The sequence below is a fragment of the Calliphora vicina genome, chromosome 1 (genome assembly GCF_958450345.1).
Source record: "Calliphora vicina chromosome 1, idCalVici1.1, whole genome shotgun sequence".
Lineage (NCBI taxonomy): Eukaryota > Metazoa > Arthropoda > Insecta > Diptera > Calliphoridae > Calliphora > Calliphora vicina.
The window spans coordinates 126,778,651-126,804,543 of record NC_088780.1 but is presented as its reverse complement, the minus strand read 5'-3'; positions in this window follow the sequence as shown (position 1 = coordinate 126,804,543).

Genomic DNA, 25,893 nt, shown 5'->3' with positions numbered 1-25,893 from the left:
ATAAAAATGTTGTAACTCAAGACATTCAATTATTGACTTTTTTTTTGCAAATTCGAATTTTTTTTCAAAATGGGCCCTTTTTTAAAAATTTTTTTTTAGTCAAAAGAAAGCTTAGGTCCATTCCTTTAAGATATTTTAGGTCCCTTAGTGGGATACGAGTGGGATATCTATCAAAATAAATATTTTGTAACTCAAGATATACAATTTTTGATTTTTTGGCAAAATCAAAAACTTTTTTGACTTTTTTTTAAAATGGGCCCTTTTTGTAATTTTTTTTTTTTGCTATAAAGAAAGCTTAGGCCTATTCCTTTAAGATGGTTTTGATCGCTTAGTGGGATGCGAGTGGGATATATATCAAAATAAATGTTTTGTAACTCAAGACATACAATTTTTGTGTTAAAACATTTATTTTGATAGATATCCCACTCGCATCCCACTAAGGGACTAAAAATATCTTAAAGGAATGGACCTAGGCTTTCTTTTGAGCAAAAAAAAAAATTAAAAAAGGGCCCATATTGGAAAAAAATTTTGATTTTGCAAAAAAAAAATAAAAAATTGTATGTCTTGCGTTACAAAATATTTATTTTGATAGATATCCCACTCGCATCCCACTAAGGGACTAAAAATATCTTAAAGGAATGGACCTAAGCTTTCTTTTGACTACAAAAAAAATTTTAAAAAAAGGGCCCATTTGGAAAAAAAATCGTATTTGCAAAAAAAAAAGTCAAAAATTGTAAGTCTTGAGTTAAAAAATATTTATTTTGATAGATATCCCACTCGCATCCCACTAAGCGACCAAAAGGGTCTTCAAGGATAATATCTAAGCTTTTGTTTGACCTAAAAAAAAAGATTAAAAATGGGTCCATTTTGAAAAAAAAAAGTCAACAAAATTTTTGATTTTGCAAAAAAAGTCAAAAATTTTATGTTTTGAGTTACAAAATATTTATTTTGATAGATATCCCACTCGCATCCCACTAAGCGACCAAGTAGGTGTTCAAGGAAAATATCTAAACTTTATTTTAAGAAAAAAAAAAAAAAAAAGAGAAAAAATTTTAAAAAAAAGTCAAAAAAGTTTTTGATTTCGGAAAAAAAATATTAAAAATTTTTTATTTTTTTTTTAAAATATTTTTTTCGAAAGATCGAAGAAATAGCTATCTATACTATTTGGGACACATTTTGCTAAGAACAATAGGTAATAAGTTACATGGATAAGAAAAAACCCCTGTTTGACCAAATTGTCAAAATTTTACCCCCTATAACTCAGAGAGTTCTCGACCGATGTTGTTGAAAAATTGTGTCTGAGTTACTATCCAATAGAGCTAACCTTGGTGCAAATCCCGATCGGAAGACATCGATTTCAAAAGTTGGTTCACTTGACATGAAATTCCCCATATACTTTGTGGGATCGCAAATGAAAAATGTAGAAATTACAAGGGTATAAAAATAAAAAACAAAGTTTGACAAATATATCTGACAAAAAAAATAAAAATTATTTCTGACAAAAAAATTACAAATCATAGTCTGACAAATATTCCTGACAAAAAAAAATAAAACTCAAAGTCTGACAAAAAAAAAGTAAAATCAAAAATAACAATTATTTCTGACAAAAAAAATAAAAATCAAGAATTTAAAAAGCATTTTATTTTATGAAAATATTGTTGAAAACAATCAAAATGGTATGCTTGACTTGACTCTCCGATATTATCCTGTGATGGCTTTTTTCCTTAGAAATTTCAAGAATAATTATTATTTTCGGTCCCTGGTAATTTTTCATTTAATTTTTCATACATAACCAGTTTTATTTGTTTATTGTGCCATTAATTTTGGAACTTTTCGTATAATATATTTGAATAAACCAACAAATTTGTTTTCCCTATAGAAATATTGTAGTATAAAATTAATCCTTATGTCGTATATTTTGACTGACACTGTATAGCAAATAAAATTGTCATAAATTGAATATTTGAATTGCTTGTCTTTCTATACGGTTTGTTGAATTGTTGATGTTGAAATTTTGTTTAATTTTTTTTCTGTATTTTTTTGAGGTTGAAATGGACAGACATGTTACATTCCTTGTAATTAAATCCATGTTAAATATGCATTAAACTGCGTACTTTAATAAGCAATTAATTTATAGCTACTGCTTCATTTCAGTTTATTTTTTTTATTATTTTTTCGCTGTGATTTTTACATTTGTATAATTAGTATACTTATGTATGTCATTGATAATCTCACACATTTTTTCAGCAATTATGTTCAAAGCTAATGTAAAAAAATTAAATAAATCAAATTACATTACATTTTTAAGGTTAATTTTTCTTTTCTATTTTTGTTTGAAGTTTTTATACATTTCACTTACATTAAAACAATTTGATTTTACATATTGATTTCAATTTAAAGAAATGTGTCAATCTCCATTTTTAAGTATTTAAGCTAATTATTATAATTTCTTTTTTTCAAATTTATTCAGCATTTCATAATTCCATAACTTCCAATTATCACAGCAATATCGTAAATTTTCTCCAAAAAAAGACTATAGAAACCAAAAAACACATTCAAAAACAAGTAAGAAAGTATGGTCGGGCTTAACCCTACACTGAGTAAATGAGCAAATACTTTCTTTTAAAATTTCAATAAATTATTTTCGTGAATGATTTTCGGAATGGACCGAAGGTCATGAAATTATGTCCTGTGTTATGTCTATTTATGGACCGAACATCATCAAATTAAGTGACATGCATTACGTATACACAAAAATTATTTGAAGCGAAATTTGTGTTGATACTAGAGTTTCGTGTTCGGTTTTAACCGAAACCGAAACCGACAATTATTCTTCGGTTTTCACTTTTAATTTATTTTCAGTAGAAAAATTCAAAATATAGAAATGAAAAACAAACTTTTTCATTCAATGATTCATCTAATTTCTCTAAAAACAAATCAATTCAAATATCTTAAGATTTCTTTAAATTTTTTAAATTGTATTACAATAATTGCTTCAGATGATATAGCAGGCTAGGCAAGGAAACCTGTTAATAAAGGATAACAAAAACTCATTTCAAATTATTGATCATACGAGTATTTCCTGACAATTAAACTTTACATGACTGTTTGTTTATTTAATTTAAAAAGAATAATGCAAAAGAATTAGTTATTTTCAAATATCCGATAAAAGTATGGAGGACAAGCTGGGGCCCGGTGTGCTTCACCACCCCAATTGGAAGAAACAAATAGTACTATTAAGTCTCCCTTTGTGAATTGAAACTAATTCAGGATAACATGTTTCTAGTTCCATTTTAATTGATTCATTATAAAGTGGATTATATCTCATTTGAAACGTATTATTAGAATAAAAAAAGTACAATAAATACCCATATTTTATATTCCCACTCAGTATCATGAATATGGGTCCACTATTATAGATAATGCTTAAGAAGGTACCATTAAAGTCGCATTTGTTGAATTTTAACTCATTCAGAATCATGAGTGTCTACTTTTTAATTTGTAGGTTTATTATTATAAAATAGTCAAAAAGTATTTTAGTTTGAGAAAAGTACCTGAGAGTCCCTTTTTTTAGATTCTAACTCTGTCAAGATCATATGTATTTAATTTTCTGCTTATAGGTTCATTATTTTTGAAATTTCAAACAAAATTCGAAGAACGAAATAATACTAATAGTTTTTGTTACCGCCATCTATCTTTGATTCTTTCTTTACTCAGAAGCATATCAGCCAACTATTATGTATACATATAAGTAAAATAACTTGATACAATAAAAAGTACCATTAGAAGAAAAAGTACCAGATTTACTTGAACACCCGCTAAGTTCAATATTTTAGCTTAGGTCTAAGCTTTCTTTTGAGCAAAAAAAAAATTTAAAAAAGGGACCCTTTTGAAAAAAAAATCAAAAATTGTATATCTTGAGTTACAAAACATTTGATTTGCTATAAATCCCACTCGCATCCCACTAAGCGACCAAATAGATCTTAAAGTACTAGACCAAAGCTTTCCTTTGAGCAAAAAAAAAATTTAAAAGAAAGGGCCCATTTTGGAAAAAATGTTTTGAGTTACAAAACATTTATTTTGAAAGATATCACACTCGCATCCCACTAAGCCACCAAATAGGTCTGAAAGGAAAATATCCAAGCTTTCTTTTGAGGAAAAAAAAAAATAAAAAATAGGTCCATTTTAAAAAAAAATCAACAAAGTTTTTGATTTTGCAAAAAAAGTCAAAAATTGCATGTTTTGAGTTACAACATTAGATATCAAACTCGCATCCCACTAAGCGACCAAATAGGTCTTCAAGGAAAATATCTAAGCTTTATTTTAAGAAAAAAAAGGGAAAAAAATTAAGCTTATATGGGAGTGAGTGGCAAACGACAAGTGGGGCTTTTTGGTACTTTTTATATATTCTAATGGTACTGTTTGAATTTTCTGTAATAATGGACATAGAAATATTAAATTAGGCGTCTATGGTCACAAGTGAGTGAAAATTCAAGGCCATACTTCTTGGTACTTTTTCATTGTTCTCATATGTACTTTTGTGAATTTACTATAATAATGGGCCTAGCGTCTCCAAAAAACCGAAGAATTTCAAAACCGCGGTTTCGTTTTTTTTGGATTTTGTGATAATTTTTAAATATTAATTGTTATAGAAACAAAATTAGTTGATAATATAGGAAAGGCTATACAAATTTAAAATTCAAACTTTACGGGTTATGGTTTATTGAATGCAAATTCAAAAGTAATAATCAATGGTACTATTTGTTTATTGCAATGGTACTTTTTGAATATTTTATAATAATAAACCTAAAAATTTAAATTAGGCACACATGATGCTGAATGAATTTGTATTTACAAAAGGTGACTTTAGTGGCAACTTTCTTTTGCATTTTCTATAATAATGGACCCAGAAATATGAAATTAGACATTTACAATTAGATTCACAAAGGGAGACTTAATAGTACTATTTCATTCTTCTAATTGGGGTGGCGAAGCACACCGGGTCAGCTAGTATATATATATTCGGGGTCCTTGTAATTTTCAACAGTCGATCTAGCTATGTCCCTCCGTCTGTCACTTGTTGGTACGATAGGGCTCTAGGAAAGTATGTAAGGGGACTGTTGATTGGATGAACCCTCATTACTATGCTATATTTGTTGTTTTCAGTTAGCTCGCGTTTTCGAAATATCGCGGTTTTTATATTACCATTACATACCCAATATGTTGGTGTTTTTCTTCTAAATTTTTGGGCAATACTGCTTAGAATGTGATTTTTTTTTTTTAATTGGATTATTGGTATGTATATATGTATATGGTATATATGTTTAATCAATTACATTTTTCGCTGCACCAAACCAAAATATTAATTTTTGTTCCTCTATGTAATAATATAAATTTTTGCAATAAAATTTAAAAAAATATTATTTTCCAATCTAGAAATCATTGAAATATGATAAAAAGTTGCAGTTCGAAAAGTCGTTTTTTAAAAAAACTCAAAAAGTCGACTTTTTGTTTCAACTATACGTCTTCGTTCCAGTGTGTGTATGATGAATTTTTGATATGATTATTAAATATTATTAAATTATAAATTATTATCTTCTATGGAAACTTTGTTTAAGCAAAACTATGTTTTACTAAAATATTTTTTTGTTTTGATTTTTTACAATATAATTGCTGATTAAAGATTGTTTTTATACTTAGTTAATAAATTTTAATTATAAATATTTCAATATTCAATTTTTGAATTTCTCATGGAAAGACAGAGAAATATTATACAATTTTGGGCCGATTTTGATGAAACTTAGCACTTGGGGTTAAAATGACACTAAAAAAAATTCTGAAATTTGTTTAACAAAATTTTTCAAAATTTAAAAATGGAGTTTTGAAACTGCCGTTCATCAAATTAAATTGTTTGGTAATACCTGCGAATAGGTTAAAAGTATCCTACGAAGACAAAAAGTTAAATACAAGTAAATATGGATATATATTAAGTGAAAATTAGCTTTTGTTTTAATATTTCTTAAAATATGTTAATTTTGTTCCAACATTTCTAGTTCTAGTGGACTGAGACACGTTAATGGCCTGGGAATTTTTTATAACTTTTAAATTTTTCAACCAATTTTTGTCTTTTATATATCATTAGATTGACAATTACGTACACATTTCTATTCTTTTAAATTAATTTGCAAATAGTAATTTTTTTAATGGCAAAATTTTTATAATAACTTTAAAAATTAAGTATTTTCCCCGTGTAAATGCACCTCAAAACCTCAACGGGTTAACGACACGTCTGAGCCCCTGCCGATTAAACTGAAATTTTTTTAGGATAATTTTTTTTCGAAAATTCACCAAACTGGTAGGTGAGACTGGGAAAAATCAAACGTTTTTTGTTAATTCACCAAACTGGTAGGTGAGACTGGGAAAAATCAAACGTTTTTTGTTAAGGGCCACCCTAATGTACATATTTTAAAACAGAACATGAAGTTATTATACCCTACACCACCATAGTGGGGAGGGTATAATGCGTTTGTGCAGATGTTTGTAACGCCCAAAAATATTAGTCTAACACCCACCTTAAAGTATAGCGATCGACTTAGAATTCTGAGTCGATTAAACGATGTCCGTCCGTCCGTCTGGTCGGCTGGCTGGCTGGCTGTCCATGTAAACCTTGTGCGCAGAGTACAGGTCTCAATTTCGAAGATATTTCAATGAAATTTGATACATATTATTTTTTCGGCACAAGGACCAAGCCTATTGAAAGTGGCTGAAATCGGTCCATTATTTCACATAGCCCCCTTACAATTGTCTTCCCGAAATTGGACTTTATCGGTCATAAATATTTAATTTATATATGTATCTTCACAAATTCCGCTCCAAATAAGTTGTATATACACAAAATGTATGTCACCAAATTTTGTTACGATCGGTCCATAATTAGTCATAGCTCCCATATATGCCCGCTTCCGAAAATCACTTTAACGTGTATAAATTGCTTAAAAATGTTGGTATACACACAAAATTCAACAGAGTTAACATTAATATAGACATAAATCACATGACCTAATTTCATGGTGATCGGTCCATAATTGGTCTTAGCCCCCATATAAGGCCCACTTCCGAAAATCATTCAAAAATACAAATTATTGAAATTTTAAAAGAAAAATGTTTTTGCTCTTTTACTTTGTGTTGGGTAGTATATGGTCGGGCTTGACCGATCGTACTTTCTTACTTGTTTTTGTTTTGTTATTAGCGATATTAACAATGTAGAGTACTTGGCCTAGTAAAAAAGCAGAAGAGCTATTTATTGACAAACATTTCAATTTCTAATGTAGGAATTTTGTTTTTAGTTTTCTGATATTGTGCTCTTTTACTACATCACAAGGCCAATTACTCTACCGCTATTAAATTTTTTGGTTTATTTTTATAAATTTGTTGTTTTTATGGATTTTTTGTTTGTTTTAAAATTTCAGAACCATATCATTCTAAATACTTTTTAATAGGTATTGCTACTTGTAGCAGAGCATTGTAATGGTGGAATATTACGGATTTATGTTTGCTTTAAATGAATCTACACCCAATAATATGAATGAATTGAAACCAATGAAAGGCAGTTCATTCCATTTAAATATGTACAAAATTTGTTGTGTGTAAGTAAACTGTTTAATATGACTTTCAATACGAATCACATTAACAGCTCGCATTATAATAAATTCACCTAAATTAAACCCCTTAACTATTTTGTAGTGATATTAAATACTAGATTTATTATACTGCGTAAAATAACTACAACGCAATTTAACCATCAATAACATGTCCAACAATATTTCAATAAATACTATCGAATGCCATAAAAACACTTGAAATTTATGACAACTGTAAAAAAGAGGAAACATGAAGCTAAACGACTGCATTGTAATGATATTAAATTTTTGTTCTATTTTCAAAGACACTTAAAAACAAAATAAAAAAGTTATTGCTGTCAATAGTTACACATAAATACTCATACCTTTTTGAACATATAATTATTTGTATTGATTAGAAGATACACGTAACATGTATCAATCCTTAAGCCTTTGACCTAAGGTATGTAAACTTCAATGCTGCTTTGCGCAGGTTGTTAATTATTTTCCAAATCATGTTTGCAACGAATAATAAACACTCTATGTATCGAGAGAGTGCACCAAAATTCATATAACTCTTCAGTGTGTAGGGTAAACATATTAGGACAAGACTTTACAATGCTATGACAGTTAAATGACAATATTTGGTCATCAAACTGAGGCGGGTGAAAAAGCGGTAAATATTATTTAGGAAGGCAGCCAATATGATATGGGCTATTAGTTTAACGTTTTCTTAGGTGCGTGTCATTAATTAATTTAAATTAGTTTGACGTGCCTCTTCAATTTGGTGAACCAAAAATAAAAACCAACTATTTATTTATTTAGTAGTAGTAGTATTTTTTTTTTTCAATAACCTGCTATAATTACTGAAAATCGTAAAATTTTATGTAAAAAACATTAATTTTTATGAGTATTTAATGTTTAATTTGGTTAACACACTTTAGCTGTGAATGAAATTAATTGTGGGCTGTCTTAAGGACAACTAATCATTCGGGCAATTGATTGAAAGTAACTGGAAAATAAGAATAAAACGTATAACTTAAATTAGAGTAATAAGTGTAAAATTCCTCAGCTAATATTTTTATCTTTATAAAAGTTTATTACTTAAGCTAAACATTGGTTTGTTTTATCCAGAGACATAACTGTTATAAGAAATATCTAAAAAAATTTAGCCATAACTGTTATATTGTAGAAATAAATTTTTGTTTCTTTAAATAATAGTTATTCTCAATGAAAATAAGTTTTGCTTTTCAATAAGTGTTATTCATAATAAATATTTTTTTTCGTTGCTCATAACTTTTATTTTTGATTTTTATGTTTTTACGTTGCCTTATAAGAGTTATTCATAATAAATATTTTTTTACGTTACTCATAACTTTTATTTTCGATTTATATTTTTTTACGTTGCTTAATAAGAGTTATTTATAATAAATATTTTTTTTCGTTACTCATAACTTTTATTTTCGATTTAACTTCACCTGAAGTATCTCCACTTCAACCAATATCCGATTTTCTGATTGACGAATCGACGAATCTAAATACGTCATCGTTGTTCGGAACATCAATTAGAGAACTTGAAGGGGATTTATCTTCAGAAGATGACAAAGGCAATACTTCGCGAGAGTTATTAGCAGCTATAGCTGAAATAGAGAGCTTTAAACGTATGAGACTGGACGTAGAAGCCAATTTGTTGCAATATTAGGAAGAGAAAAAGATACTTTTGCAATTTTTAAATAAATTGGTTCATATTGTCTATGCACTGCCGGCTAAACGGCTTTCTGTTGAAAAAGCATTTTCTGCTTTGCGTATTTTGTTGACTGAGAAAAGGTGCAACTTGGCGGACAATACATTTGCTAAAACATTGATTGTGAAACAAAATTCTTCATAATTAAAAAACACACAATAAAAAAAATCAATCTCATACCAAGCTTATTTTTTGCGACTTTAAAGGTTAAATTCAATGTATGTACTAATAAAATGCAACCAAGGTAGCGAAACAAACTTCTTTTGAGTTATGAGCAACGAAAAAATATATTCTTTAGAATAACTCTTATTAGGCAACTTAAAAACATACAAATTGAAAAAAAAGTTATGAGCAACGTAAAAAAATATAAATCGAAAATAAAAGTTATGAGCAACGAAAAAAAATATTTATTATGAATAACTCTTATTTGAAAACGTAAAAAATATTCATTGATTTATGCCTAACTTTTTCAGTCTCAAAAAATTTAATAACAGTTATTTTTGGTCTCTGGTTTTATCACGTCTCCCAAAATATTACTGTTCCCATAAAAAACACAATGAGGAATAATTTGAAAGGGCTCTTTCAGACGCATACGACGCTATATTTGTCATGTACAAGTTTAGCTTTAATATTGAGATATTCCATAATTTATAAGATTTTTCTAGGGCTTTTTTTTGACAATATGTATCTATTTTTTTTTTCAAAGTTGAAATATAAAAATCTACTTGATTTTATTTTCAATATTCGTTATAGTTCGAATTTTATTTCATATTGACAAGTATTTTAAAAAAAAATATGCACAATTAAAACCTTTTCTTCGATGGTATATAGTAAATTTAATTAAAAATTTAAGTTTCAATGCCTCGAGCGAAATTAAGAAAATATTTTTTAAATTCGCGAAATGGAGAAACTGAAAAAAATATAAAATTTTTAATAATTTTTTTCCGAAATCAAAAATTTTTTTGACTTTTTTTCAAAATGGGCCAATTTTTTCTTAAAATAAAGCTTAGATATTTTCCTTGAAGAACTATTTGATCGCTTAGTGGGATGCGAGTGGGATATCTATCAAAATAAATATTTTGTAACTCAAGACATACAATTTCTGACCTTTTTTTAGCAAAACTAATTTTTTTCCCAAAATAAGCCCTTTTTTAAATTTGTATTTTGGTATTTTGGTGCAAATTTCATCCCGATCGGAAGACATCGATTTCAAAAGTATATAATTCGCATTTGAAAATTAATTTTTTTATTTTTTTAACTACCTTAGTCTGCTTTTTTGCAAATAACGGATCCAAATATTTCTAAATTTTCTTGAAACGAACTAGAAACTGGAAATTCTCCACAGTACACACTGGGGCATAATCAAAATTTTTTGGAAATAAATCTTGCATTTCTAAATGGATGGTCCTATCGGGACAAACTTTGACATGGCCGTAAGCCTTCGATTTGTAGAAATTGTTTGTGCCATTTTTTTGTTTCCCATCCGATTTTTGGGAAGCGCTCGGCTTGGTCTTTGTCTCTAAGAATTTTTCTAGTTATAGGCATTTAAAAATTGAAATTTTAAAATTTTGCCATACCTTGATCGGCTTTTTAAAAATATAGGGCGTACTTTTTTACTGAATGGACACGACTCTTTTTTGTTAGTTGGACAACTAAATTACCCATAATACACAGAAGATTTCAGATCAATATCTATTACGAATACAAATAAACGATTTATAATTTAAATATTAAAAAATACTAGACTTTTGCTGTTTTTGGGGCGGAAAAGTGACTTTTTTTATTAAAAAAAATAAAAAATTCTTTAAGAAAAATTTTGTGTTTTTCTATAAGACATCTTTACAAAAAAAACAAAAAACACGTCCAATTTTTCGAATATATCGCCCCTACGCTCCTCTAAAATCCCAAAGCTGGGATCAGAAAACGGAAAGCAGCTTTGGAAACCTTGATGTATTACCTATTTATGTTCGAAGTATTTTCCTATTCCCGAAGGAAATGTGGATCGTATGGGCAATATTGAAAAATATATAATTATTGGGATTTTTGCTCCAATTTTTAGGAATAGCGGGATTTAGATTTGTTATTTAGATTGACAAATTTAAAAAACTTTTTGTTAATAAATAAAGAATTTATTACATATTGGATATTTATTGAGTTTCTAAAACTAAAATTTTTATCAAAATTTTAATAGGATTGCAAATATTAGGAACAATTTGATTCACATTTATTCCGAACTATCATTTTTTTTTTTTTTATTAGATTAGTTAATTTTTGATCTTACCAAAAAAAAACTCAAGTCAATATTTCAATCAGATTCAAAACTATGCCACTTCAAAACTCCGTCCTTCAAAAATATTGCACATTTTCATATTAAAATTTTTTTATAAATTTTCTTAATATTTTATTCAACAACAACTCTAGTCACATTAAAATATAAAAAAGTGAAATATTTTTGAAGGAAGGAGTTTTAGTTGTCTAACTAACAAAAAAAATTTGGGTCCATTCGGTCCAAAAGTACGCCCTATATTTTTAAAAATGTGAAGCAAGGTTTAAAAATTTTACATGTCGAAGCCCCCATAGCGCCGCCCCTGGATCTTTTGTTGGCTTAATTTTAATAACTTAAACACGAATACTCCTTGCCTGCGTCAAATTTTATCCCGATCGGACCAGACATTTAGAAATTCCAGACTGTGCAGTACTACATTACATTTTCCAGATTTGAGTACAAACACTTTATTGCTATTATTATTACTCATCAGAAAAGCTTGTCCTAATTTTTAGGAAAGCTAGAAACATCTTATGAAAGCCTTACGATAAACTCTATGACAATTTCTAAAGTTTTGACAAATTACCAATAAAATGCACAATAATTTTGTTTGTACACTAAAGATAGTTGGAATAATTCAGATTTTTTTCAATTTGGAAATAGCGAAGGGTATAAAATTTTCAAATTTTTTTTACATCTATGAAATGGCACACCACTTCAAAAATGTATTAACTTTGAAGAGTGTGAGATCAAAATTAAATTTTCCTACAATAAAAAGCTACTGCAACATTAGGGCGGCCCTGCTCCAAGTATTTGATTGAAATTCGAACCAGAATGAAAGAAAGTTTCTGTTGTACCCTACTATACATACATATGTTGTAAGGAAGGTATGTATGTACCTTCCTTACAACATATCAATTTGTAATTGTATTTTTAATGGCTACTATGTATTTTCCCGCATAAATGTGTAACGAATATGAAAACCAAATTGAAACCAAACCAATACATCTATCTATTCATACAAAGTTCGTGCAACAAGGCACATTCACATATGGGCACAAATACAATTTTGTTCAATTTTGTGAGAGCACAACTTTTTCGTAGCATATTAGTAGAGTTTTATAGGAACAAAAATTTCCCGGCAGTTAAGCAAGTAGTCAATGTATGCCCTATAGAAAGTAATTGTCACTAATGTCTCATCACTTGGCTGACTCCAATTGATATATTTTGAGTCATTTGACACGTATGTGCTCTTTGTAGTGGTAATCTAGCGTGGGATAATTGTCACTTCAGTGTATTTAAGTAATCTAGAGTGTAATCACCTTAAACTTTTAGTAATTCGTATTGGTTTTATACAAATTGTATTCATATAATTCTCATATAGTTTAATTTCATTTTGCTTAAGTATACTGACATCCCATGTAACTAGCAAGAAGTCAATTGTCATTTTATTGTCTCTAAGTAGCCTATAGAGTAGTCACTTTAAACGTTTATTTATTTGTACAGTACTTTAGAAAGTAGTTATTTTATCCATCAGAAGTAATCTATTGGAGAGGTGTGGGAGGAAGTGTTGTTTCCATTTACCCCACTTGAGACAAAATTATTTTGTGTTTTGACAAATTCATAAACACATAATGAACAATTAATATCGGTTTTATAGTTCTGAAAAGAAAATTGTTTTTGCCCATATACAAGTACATACATAGTACAACATCCATGTCAAAAACAAACCAAAATACACGCATCCAATACAATACGCGCTCATCAAAATGTGCATAAATTTTTAACGAACATTGGCTGGCTATCTGGTAAATTTTTCAATGTTTGTAGCTATTTTCAAAAAAAAAAAGAAAACATTTTTATTCAAGTACCACATTCTACACTTTAAATATAGAAAAAACTTGATTCGAAATGCCCATAGTAATATACTTCCAACAAAACATATATTTGGGGTATTCACACGGTCTATTATTTGGTCATATTGTCATTTTGTTGTGTTTCAAACAAAATAGTTCTAAACTAATAAGACTATGTTTATAGTTTTGTCATAAAATAATACTTTTATTTGTTTAAAACACAACAACAACTATTATAATATAGTAGGACATTATGACAATATGACTAATAGCAGACCGTGTGTATTCCCCAATTCTGTATAAGTGCATTTGGCACATTTTGGTGTTTTTCATCTACTACTTAGTTAAGCTAAATATTTTCCCGCTACCCATGTTTGTCCTGTTTGTAAATTGGCTGAAAATGGTGAAAACAAAACTGACAATAAAGGTAGGTTTTAAGGAGTACAATTTCGTAATGTCGGAAGTTTAATTTTAATTTTGTAAGTACATACTATTATAAATTATAGAAAATATTGGATTTCTGTTGAATTTTAAAGAAAAATTATATAGAGAAATTTTAAAAAAAAAATTAACGTAAAACTTTCCAATACTTACATGAATTTATAAGAATTTCGATCAACACAAATAGGAGAGCTTCAAATATTACCAATAAAGACTGATGATAAGTTGACGATTTAATGCAAATTTCATAAAATTTAATTAAAAGTTTTCTTGAAATTTTAAATAGAACCAAAAAAAAATATATTAACTAACATTGCGATGTTAATTAAAAGTGCAATATATTGAAGGACAGAGTTTAAAGTAGCTTTTTTTAATCTAATTGAGATATTGACTTGAAATTTTATTGTAAGACCAATACTTATCTTATCTAAACAAAAAAAATATATTTCGCAATAAATGTAAATGCAATCCTATTAAAACTTCTTTTATCAACTGACACTTTTAGGTTCAGAAGCTTCATAACATGAGGAGCCGTAGAACAAAAGGTACTTTTTCGAATTTGTTTTACAAATTGATTTTTTGGTATTTTTATAATATTTTGATTGAAATATTATAAAACAAATCAATTTCCCAAAATTTTTAAATTTTCAAAAAAGTACCTTTTGTTCTGCGGCTCCTCTCATGTAATAACCCTTTGACGGCAATGGGAAACATTTTTCCCATATATTTAATTAGTAATTAAAACATGTTTTAAATAATTGACATACTTTTTTTGCTTTAATGTAAAATAAAGTAGATTTATATTATGTAAAATGTTAAAGTTGAAAATATTGAATAAATTAAGTGCCAAATCATTGACTGGAAATTCCAAAATGTTCTTGCGCTGAGTGCTTTATTGTTTTCGTTTATTGTATTGATTTTAGCAGTTGATACATATTATTTAGTGATTATAGAAGTGTAGAAAAGGTATTAGAAATTTTAAAATTTAAAAAATTACTTTGAAATTGCCAAGTGAAATTTTTAGTGTTACTCTATTACTTTTTCGATGATGAGAAGCTGAACTACTTTTGAATGAAGAGGATCAACAATTCATTGAAGAGGCTATTGAAAACGTTGCAGATGTGGTGGAAATTGACAATAATCATCAATAAATTTAAAATAATGTGCCTTTGGATACAAGTCTGGAAGCTACTATTCCATGAAAGCGCATATGAAGTCGGTCGCATAAAAATTTTTTGTGACCGTCGTGATATGTTGACCCCAATGGAGATTTTTTTAGATGTTAATAAGTGATAAGTAATACCAGATCAGATTGAACTCAATGAAATGAAAGCGTTTTTAGGATAGAATTTTGCAATGAGTTTCCAATCAGAGTCTGCTCAAAAAATAAACATGACATGTCCTGAAATGTTCATAAAGTATTATAATAAGAATAGCGTTGATCTTATGGATCTGCGAAAAGTATTTTATGAGGTCGACCGCAAATGAAAAATAAAATATACTTATGGTCGATTCACTAGGTGTTCTATCATGTCATAACGTTCTAATATTTCACAGTTTGAATATTAATATTAGCTCATAGTTTCGTTATGGTCGTGAAAGGGATAAACAATGAAAATTTAAAAAATAAATGTTACCCGTCCCCTGCCCCCTTTTAAAAGAACGGTTGCGACAAGTGGGTTAACAAAACTCAATGAAATTTTCAACGTTTTTTAAATTTGTCATTCTAAATAACAAATTGTAAAAAAACTTGTCAAAAGGTCAAAGGGAATCCCGTAATTTCTAAAAATGCGAACGAAAATCCCAAAAATTGTATTTTTTTAAATATTATCCACATTTCCTACGGAGCTGGGAAAATACTTTGGGGATAATTAGGGAGCACATCAAGGTTTCCAAATCTGCTTTCCGTTTTCTGATCTTGGCTTTGGGATTTTAGAACATGTGACCCAAAGTTGAAATTTTGATAAGTCAAATTACGAAGGCTGTAGGGGCGACATATTCGAAAAATAGGCCATGTTTTTATACCAAAATTTTCTCCGTATAGATAACTTACAGAATTTTTTTTTAATAAAAAAGAGTTAAGTCACCTTTTCGCCGAAAAAACATCAAAAATCTACTATTTTTTGAATTTTTAAATGGAAAATGGGATCCATAATTGATATTGCCCTGAAATCGTTTGTATATTGTTAGTAATTTAGTTGTCTAACTAAGAAAAAATTTCGAGTCCATTCAGTCCAAAAGTACGCCATATATTTTTAAAAAAGTGGACTAAGGTATGGGAAAATTTTAATATTTCAATTTTAAAATGCCTATAACTCGGTAATTATAAGAGGGAAATAGCACGAGCATTTATATAAATCTTTGAAATCGGATTGGAAACAAAAAATGGCACGTGTTTAAAAATTTCATATGTCGAAGATACCCTACCTTTAGGCACCATAGCGCCGCCCCTGGAGTATTTTTAGGTCCCATTTTAATAACTCGAATACCCGATCCAACCAGGCGTTTAGAAATGCCAGATTTATTTCCAAAAAATTTGGTTTAGCCCCACTGTGTAATATATCAATCATGTTTGTAAGTTATTTGGGGATTTCGGAAAGTTGATTTCAACAGCCAAATGGACATGACTATATCGACTGCAATATCTATAACGATTCAGAATATAGTATTTACTTTATAGGATCGTAAATGAAAAATTTAAAAATTACAAATATAATGACAAACTTAACATTCCTGGTGAAGGGTATAAAAGACAATGGGGTGTATATAAAATTTAGCACTGTACATTAAAACACTTCCACATGGTTTTTTGTGCTAAATTTTATCTTGTCATGAAACAAGGCAAAAAAATATAAAATAAACAAACTTAACCCATTTCCTATGTATTCCTATGGATATGTTGGCATGTCCACGAAATTTCGCCATGAATACAATATTTGTGTGTATATTAGGATAGATCTCGAAAAAAGTTATCTGAATTCCCAACAAGAATTAAAGCTTAATTCCAATGCCCGTCTCTGACAAACTTGAGTGAACGATTCCTCAGAACCCCATTCCTATCGTGTTTAGATGAGCTATCAAAGATGAATCTAAGACGAATTCACTCCATCATCTGGGTGGTTCACATTGCAGAAAACTGACGTATTATAACCACCAGGAGGTTACTTCTTGAGTATCACAATGGATCAGTTTTTAATGGACCCAAGTGAGCTGCTTGACGAGTAGCTTCCCATGAAACCTAACCTAACAATTTTCCAGTATTCATGTGGCAAATCATCATTCAGGATGTAGATTCATCAATATATATTCCCCTGGGCTATTGCCAGTGCCGTTATGGTGCATTAATGACCCAAAGGACTGCTAACGAAATAACAGCAATTACCGTTTCCGCAAATTATTGATTTCAATAATTGAGTTGCCTAAGACCACATGTATCACTGTCTACAAGGACATCAGGATGGCAGCCTATTGGAGAGCTGGCTCTTTGCCAAATAGGGTTTATAAAATTCTAATTCCGTTTCGTCCGATCTGTTCACAATAACCCGGGCCTTTAGGCATGGGACCATAGCGTCGATATCGAGAGAAACAGCCTAATACTGCACGTAGTGTTTTGCCGTATAATTATGACGATGTCGATGCTGTTTTGCATTTTCTGTAAAATTCTCCGACCACTCCCTTCCACGACCACACTCGGAGCAAATCCTCAGATAACACCATCCCAAACAATAACACCATCCAAAACTATTGTGAAACATTTGTACTATACAAATTTATTCAAAATATTGGCCATTGTTAGCTATGGCCTTTTTTCATCTTTCTGGCAACATATAGATTCCGAGCCTGCTCAACTTTTGGGGCCAAGTCAAGCCAATATCGGATACACTCTTCCAAAGTGTAGCATATCCCAGAAAGAGCGTGCTCCATCGTTTGAAACAAATAGTAGTCGGACGGGGAACGATCTGGACTATAAAGCGGGTGAGGCAAAATTTCCCTACCTCTTCATTATAAATAGTTTTTAACAGGTATTGCAACATGCGGCCGAACGTTGTAATGATGGAATATTTCTGTTCAATGTCTTTCCGCATTCTCAGTTGCGTTCGGTACAGGTTTCTTGTCATGGTGTGGTCAGATTTCTGCAGCTCATAATAGATAGGACCCTTTTGCTCCCACAAAATACAAAGAATTACCTTAGCGCCATGGATATTTGGCTTTGGTGTCGATTCGGCTGGTTCGTCGGGCTACACGTACGATTTCTAACGCTTCCGCGTTATCGTAATGAATCCATTTTACATCGCAAGTAATGATTCGGTGCAAAAATTATTTTCTTTTAAAGTCATACACGGTGCAGACCAGTAGCAATCGTTATGTCACTAGTGTTGGTATTATCTGCATTTCTTAGTATATATCTAATCCAATCCGATGCTTAGAAAAATATTTGCTTAATGGATTTTAGTTCAAATTAAAAATGGAAATGCAGTTTTCTTTAACTCTTTATAAGCTAAACAATCATACAAACAATTTTGGTAACTTCAATTTTAAAAAATTACGCTTGTGGTGGGATTTAATTGTATAAACGAATAGTCAGAATAAGTAAATTAAACTTTGATTTTAACTTGAAACATCCAACACTTGTTTAGGCTACATACAAACGAGGCAACCCTAATACATGCATCTGTTTTTGTGGGGATTTTGAAAAAGCAGTAGCCGTAGTATTTGCCTTGTGCATTTGGTTACTTTGGCTTTTGAATCAAAATCAGATTTCAAACCGACAACCTCAGCATTTGGGGTGTTATATGCACAATAAACATACATATGTTTGTATATGTGTTTTAATATTAATACAATTCGAAATAAATACATTTGCATTGATTCCATTGAATGTCTTGTAAATTTTGATAGTTATTATAACATTGGATTAAAATGTAAAGACATATTATAATGGCATTTCCATGACATGCAAATTTAATATACAAAATTTATAAAGAAGTTAAAATTTTTGCCCACAATAATTACACTGTACACGAAATTGACTTTTTTCTGTCAAGAGGGGCACCCATTGGCTTAAACTAACCGTTTTTTTAGGTTAGCTCCTATTTTCGAGATATACCGTTATTTCGAAAATGAATGAGGTTGCACAACATATATATGTGTAACTCAAAAATGAATAAATTATTGAATAAATTGAAAAAACGAAATTCCGCAAACTCCCCTAAAGAGAGGATATAGAGCGTTAAGATCTTCCACAAAAATTATCTCCATAAAATTCCATAATATAACTCTGACAATAAGAATTCTATCAGATATTAACCTACAACATTTTTTTCAGTTAGTATAATGCTACACTCATAAAAAAAATTGAGTAATCCGTACTTAAATCAATCCGGAGCGGTGTCAATAGTAGAGTAAGTACGGATTTTCTTAAACCGAGTACAAAATACTTGATTCAAGTACGGATTCATCAAGCCCAAAATTGTTAATTTTAGCTCTCCCTATTGAGAGCTTTGAATTAATCTTAAAATGAGCTTGTTTCAAAAATTCTAAACTTGATTTAAGCACAAATTCATACTTGATATAATCCAAAAATCGGATTGATTTAAGAATGTCCGAGATTGAATTAATCGCAAAATGAGCTTGTTTCAAGAATTCTGAACTATGAATAAAATATCTTTAATTTTACTTTTTTGTAGTGAATAAATTTGCAAAACGAACCGGAAATTTAGTGAGTGGATTCAACTTTTTGATTGGTTGCAGGAGAAAGATGGAAGCTGTTTTTGCATTGTATGTTTCAAAACAATCTTAAATCACTGCTCCCACATAAATAATGGAATTTGCTTCGGCTAAGTGATATATCTTTAGATATTAATGCTCGCATAAATTTGTTCGGGAAAATGTAAGCACACTTAAAGATGTATTCAATGAACTCTGTTATAGTGACTTATGTAATTTTATTTTTAATATACTTTCACTTCCAAATAGTTCTGCTGCTGCAGAACGAAAACATAATTTATGACAAACCCTAATATAATAGCAACTTAACGAGATATATAAAAATCGATTAATTATTTTCGAATTTATTCACAATTAAGTGAATTCGCTCATTTTCACAAAATTTTACTTTTTTTGTGATATATATAAAATTGAGTAGGTAATGGTTCTACTTTCGATTGACTGAATTTTGAAAAAAAATATATTTTTTATGTAAAAATATCCAATTTTTATGTTTTATAAAAATCATGAAAAATCGAAATCGGCAGAAATTGTTCAGACTTATTGCATTATGACAAACCAGTGTTGCCAGTTGTTTAAGATCATATCCCACCAGATTGCATTTAAAATAACGCCAGAAAACACTAAATCTTTAAATAAAACCACTGATTAAAACCGCTAAATTTTTATTAAACGAGTTATCAAGCAAAACTGTTTTAAAAATAAAAATATTTAAATATTAAACTAAAATGTGTGCCAAAAAAGTTATATACTAAAATTAATTAAGATCAATCCATTAGAAATCATCATTTTCAGTATATTTCTGAGGTACCAACCAAATTTAAAAACTTACATGAGACTTCGTAATTGTAGCAGCGACGAAGGCTATTTTTAATAAAAATTAATTTGATTAAATTAAAATACATATACTAAAATTCCATTAACCATCTGAGATTGCAAGGTTTGATTTTACAATATTAAGCTGACTAAAAACTCGATCCACTTTCGCATTTGACCATGGCATACAAATAATTTGCAAAGTAAAATCAGCTAGTTCATTGAAAATATTATTTTCTGAGGAATCCTGATACTTCAAAAGCTTAAACCCAAACGATGTGTTATTTGAAAGATTTGTCCAACTAATAATGTAGATGTTACTGAAAAATTTCTTGGTTTTTAGAAGCTAAAAGTAAAAAAAAATACCTTAGAATCAATTGATTCAACAGCGATATTCAAAAATGTACAACCCATCGTTGTCTTATTTTTGATACCTTTTCAGACATATTTCCATTGCATTTGTATTTTCGTATTTCAGTTTCAAACTGATAACCTAAAGAACTATTAGGCTTACCCCCATTAACACGAAGCCGGGTTATGCTTTAAGTAATAGTTATACTGTCGGTTAAAATTATTTTTGTATGAAAACTGTCAGTGTGACTATTAGTTAACACATAATCAGCCTTCGTGTTACTGGGGGTTAATGTAATTTTCAAAAAATTCGATTTGGAACCGTCTTTCTGTTAAGTCAAAAAACTATTTATCGATAAACCATAAAAACAACACAAAGAAAAATCGGCATACACTTAAAAAATGTTTGTAAAATTTATTATTTTAGTTTCGCTTTAGTAAATACAAGATATAAAAAGGGCTAAAAACCACCAACTGAAAATATTTTGCAGCTAGAAAAACCACTTAGCGGTTTTTTCCGAAAAATACCCGCTAACGACGAAAAAATACCTCCAGATCTAGCTGAAAAACCGCCGTTTTGGCAACACTGTGACAAACCCACATGTAATAGCAACAAAATGTTTTTTTTGCCCTGTGTAATCAAATGCTTATATTTATTTATTGGTAGGAAAAATATTTTCTTTGTGGCAACGCTGAGCAGGAGGGTGTCTTCTTTATCCGGAACCACTTCTGCCTCACTCATATTTTTTCACACAACACAAAAAAACACAAAAGACTGAAAACAATACAGAACAAAACGAAACACGGAAGGCACAAAACAGACTGATGCAAATTGCTTGTTTATTTATGTAACTAACCGACAGCCCGAGTAGAAAATTACTTTGAGAACAGCTCAGAGAGTAAATTTTATACCATTCTTTTATAATGCATTAAACACATTGAAGACAACAGGCTTCACGACTTCATGAACACAAATGCTTCAGGCTGAAGTTGCATTCGTGCGGCAGCCGCTGAATTCTTTTAAAGACGACAGCTTCAAAGTAAACAGCTGATTTATAATTCAGTGGTGCCACTTTAATAAAAAATAACCGTACAAAATTATAAAGTAATTAAGATTTAAACAATTATTTTGAGTAAATATATATATATATATTAGAGCGACAGCCGATTTTTTTTTTTTAGATTTCAAAGAGTGCCGGGTGGAATATTGTGACACTAGACCTAAATGATAAGTGCTGAAAATTTGAGCCAAATCGGGCAACGATTTCTGGACGCGCATCGAGGTCAAAGTTCAGATATATGCAAAATTATACTATTTATATGGAATAAATAGGTGAAACTCGTTAAATTTCTGCATAGTTTTCTAGAAATGTATAGATTTATTTATATTAATGAATATTATATTAAAAATTTTTTTTGGAAGTTAACCCTGCATCTCCTTTGGGTCAAAATGACCCAAAAACAGTATTATCGCCAAAATTCGAAAAAAATCCAAATTTTTCAGATATTTTAAAAATTTTGCTACTAAATAAATACTTTTGCAATTGAATGCAAAAGAATTGAAATGTGTACGTAATTATCGTTGTAATGAGATATAAATGACAAAATTTGGTTAAAAAATGTTAAAGTTATTACAAATTCGCCAGACCATTAACGTGTTTCAGGCCACGTGAAGAAAAAATTTAGGAAAAAAAATTAACATATTTCGAGAAAAATTAAAATAAAAGCTAATTTTTATTTAAAATATATCCGTATTTACTTGTGTATGAGTTTTTGTTTTCGTAGAATACCGTTAACCTATTCGCAGGTATGGCCAAAAAAAAATATTTTTTTTAACGGCTGTTTCAAATCTCCATTTTCAAATTTTTAAAAATTTTGTTAAACAAATTTCAGAATTTTTTTATCATCACATTGGGATTTATTGTGATCAAAAAAGGGAATAAAAATATGAAAAAATTATGTCAATACCTCTTACAGTTTTTTCGTACCTGCGATTTAAATTTTGCGATTTTCAAGAAAAACTAATTTGTTGCCCATATTTAGGCGAATGAGCCCAATTTCCTTAATGTTATAAATTTTAAGTAAAACCTATTAATAATATTATGGTCCTTTTAATTTTAAATATGGTCTGAAAGTTTTACTAAAATCGGAAAACGATAACCTTAAATCTTGAAGGTAAAAGGTCAAATTTTTCAATATTTGTAATTTCTAAAGAAAAGATAGCGAAATGTTATATATTTTTGGGCCGATTTTAATTAAACTTGAGGAGAGTATAGCATAAAGTCCAGAATTTAAAATAACAGCACAAAAATGGAAATTAACTCTTAGCAGCACTTGGGGTCCAAATTACCCTCAACATTTAAAATCACGAAAAACACAGCCATTTTGACCCCAAGTGCTCTTAAAGGACTAAATCCATTTTTGCACTGTTGTTGTAAATGCTAAACCCCAATGTATATTTTGCTCAAGTTTCATTAGAATCGGCCCAAAAATATATAACATTTCCTAAATTTTTTCTTCAAGTGGCCTGAAACACGTTAATGGTCTGTCGAATTTGTAATAACTTTAACATTTTTTAACCAAATTTTGTCATTTATATCTCATTACAACGATAATTTCGTACACATTTCAATTCTTTTGCATTCAATTGCAAAAGTATTTATTTAGTAGCAAAATTTTTAAAATATCTGAAAAATTTGCATTTTTTTCGAATTTTGGCGATAATACTGTTTTTTGGTCATTTTGACCCAAAGGAGATGCAGGGTTAACTTCCAAAAAAAAAATTTTAATATAATATTCATTAATATAAATAAATCTATACATTTCTAGAAAACAATGCAGAAATTTAACGAGTTTCACCTATTTATTCCATAAAAATAGTATAATTTTGCATATATCTGAACTTTGACCTCGATGCGCGTCCAGAAATCGTTGACCGATTTGGCTCAAATTTTCAGCACTTAACATTTAGGCCTAGTGTCACAATATTCCACCCGGCACTCTTCAAAATTTTAACAAAAAAAATTTTTCATACAACTGATTGTCATTTCAAGTTATCTTACAATATATCTGGTAATAATTTATGTACCTGTTATTAATTTATTTCAATATGGTTATCAGAAACTTCTCTTAATTAAGTAAAAAAAATATATTTTTTTTTAAGTACTAATTTGATTTACATTTTTTATTATATTAGCAACACTATTTCTGTTTTGAAGTTGACAAAAATAGAAATTAGCCCAATTGGGCAGCAGCAGCAAACGAAGTCGTGTCGTCGTGAAGTTGTGCTGTCGTCAAAAGAATCGTCTTCATATAAACGTGTGTATTCTATTTTTGACAGATTGAAGTCGGAAGCCTGCTGTCTTCAATGTATTTAATGCATAAGTTTGTCATTCCGTTTGTAATTTCTACATTTTTCATTTCCGACCCTATATAGTATATATTCTGGATCCTTATAGATAGCGGAGTCGATTAAGCCATGTCCGTCTGTCTGTCTGTTGAAATCAATTTTCTGAAGATATCTTCGGGATCCAAATCTTCAATAATTCTGTCAGACATGCTTTCGATGTCTGAGATATGAGGAAAAAACCAAGACAACCTCGATTTTTTACCTATTTTTGACCCATATCTGGATTACTAAGACATTAATATAGACAATATGGATATCTAATGATAGATATTTCAAAGACATTTGCACGACGTATATAAGACCATTGTAAGTTGGACCTACAATGGGTCAAAATCGGAAAAAAAATGTTTAACCCGAATTTTTTTTTCACAAAAAAAAATTGAAAAAACAAAAAAAAATTTTAATTTAAAATTTAAAAAAATTAAAATTTAAAAAATAAAAATTTAAAAAAAAAGAAAATTAAAATAACAATCGAAAAAATTTTTTTTTCCAAAAAATGAACAAAACAACTGGAAAAAAAATTAAATTTTGTTTAAAAATATTTAAAATTTTGAAGTATAATTTGGTGAAGGGTATATAAAATTCTGCACAGCCGAATATAGCACTCTTACTTGTTCTATTATGGATCAATATAAGCATTTTTTTCATATTTCAAGTTATCTTACTCTTAGTTTGAAGTTTAAGAATTAACTTGATTTAACTCACTTTTTTCTTACTTAATTCAAGAATTTCGTTCTTGTTTTAAGAAAATGTCCGCATGATTTTTTTAATCAATCCCGTTTATACTTGTTCTAAGTACAAATGAGTATGAATCGTACTTAAATTTTTAAGTACAATTCTGGCTAAATTTGAATAAAATAAATTTAGAAGTGTTTTTTTCTTTCTGTGTAACTTCGATCAAAAAATTAAAACTTTGACCCACTCTAAAAAGAAATTCAGACCAGCTGGACTATAAGTTTATTCTACAAAAGTTATTTACTCAACATGCCCTTTCAGATTTAAAGGGTCGCTATTAGGGTATTCATTCGACTAATGATCGTTCGATTAATCGAATAATTTCTTACGAATAATTATTCGAACAATTTAAAAACGGCCATTTTCGAATAACGAATAATTCGAACAATTTTATGTAGAATAATCGAACAAAACGAATAAATGTTCATATATATTTAAATTTTTTAAATTGCTTAAAATTGTTCATAATTTAAAATTTAAATAAGTAATAAGACTCACAAAAATTGTATTGTTTCTGAAATTCGACAAATAACTAAAGACAAAGGGACTTTCGATCACTGTAGATGAGTGTTCCGATAGCTCCTTCTATAAATATATAAATATATATATATATATAAATATTACTGCAAGAAGTTACAATTCTTAAAACAAATCTTTCGAAATTTTTAACTTAGGACTTAAACCAATGAAAATAAAAGGTACGGAATAAAATATTTGTTATGTAGCTTTCGAAATATTAGAAGAATCGCAATTAATAATCAAAATTTTAACTTAGATTAAAGTGGAGTTGAATGTGATGGAGAATGTGATTTTGAAACGGTCGTCGAAAGTGATATTGAGGATGATATTTATAATGATTATATTGATATAGATAAAGGTCATCTTAAAATATATGTATTTAAGTGATATTATTAACCGCGTATGTAAGT